Consider the following 1,457-nt stretch of genomic DNA (forward strand, 5'->3'; position numbering starts at 1 on the left):
TCATAATAAGAAAATAAGAAACTAGCAGAAGAAAAAAGGGAGAAGATTATAGAAAGATGGAAGTAATAAGAAAAAAAAAGGAAAAAAGAATCCCAATAATTCCTCCGATGCTGCTCCCGTTAAAACAACCTATAAGAATGTACACATTAGATATCTATACGTAATTCTTCCATACTTCAGTGCCCCCATTTCAAACGAACACCGTGAGCACATTCATCAAATGATTCATTCGAATTCTCATACACTACTCTCCGAACTCAGCCGCAAATATGTATGAATTTTTTCACTTTAGGCCGATGATTCATAACTCAATCTAACGGACTCTGCTTTGTACATTACTCACTTTACCAATCTGTACATTAGACGTCGGACTTCAGAAGTACTGAATGAATCTTTGCCCAAGAGAAAATAATACAATAGAAACGATACTTCAAGAGATATACATATGACGGGGAATTGATATTGCATACGGCTAACAAACAGGATTTCTTATTGTACACCTAATTCTTATTTTAGGAATTTTGAGATATCAGATGAGACAGCGGCCCAGCACGCGGATAGCTCAAGCTATTCTTGCCTTGCACTTTTCAAAAAAGAACATCATATTCTAACTAATTGTAATTAAAATACATTCGGTAAAACGGAAGCTACTGTATAACTTCATATAACTGGACTAAATATGTGTGACTATTCCTCTTCAAACACTCCGCATCTATTCTGGGAATAACATTCCTATACCAAGACTCAGCAGCCGTAGCTATCTGCCCGCAGGATATTGTGTCTTGGCGTCCCGTTAAATTGACATAGAGCATATTTTAATAACCCCCTTATGGTGTAAGCTAAAAGGAGATTCCCAAATAATGTCAGATGGTTTCCCATTCTGAGCATATATTTCGCTCACAACTGAAATGTACAAATTCTTTATTTTCTCGTTCTTAAGGCATGATTGTCTGATTACTCCTTAAATATATCCCGAAGACGTTATTCCTGCTCCAATCCTGGTCATACAGAAGATAAGATTCTAATATAACTGTAACAACAGTGCTACTGAGCAATAAGGCAAATTAGAATTCTATTGTTAGATATTACCCTTACTAAATACACATCTAGCCGTTCACAACGCCGTTCATTAATACTTATGGGATGTCCTCCCTGAATCGGATGAATCTTTATACAGTGTCTATTTGCAATGTCCTAATAGGCCATTATAAATATCCTCTTCAATATGATCCCTCTGCTAGAGTAAATCCTATCTTTGATTCACCACCAACATTTCCCACTTTTTTGCCATTTTATGCCTAAAGCAATTTGCCTAATCTGAGGATCCCTTCTCACATTAACGGAAGGTAGCGGCTCGGTACGGTATTCATATCGACTTTGTCACTCCTCTCCTTAGATAACATTTCTAATATTTCTCTAGAGTATATATAATGGAGGGGAGCAAGACTCTTCGTATG

Source organism: Plasmodium inui (assembly GCF_000524495.1).
Source record: "Plasmodium inui San Antonio 1 unplaced genomic scaffold supercont1.61, whole genome shotgun sequence".
Taxonomy (NCBI): Eukaryota; Apicomplexa; class Aconoidasida; order Haemosporida; family Plasmodiidae; genus Plasmodium; species Plasmodium inui.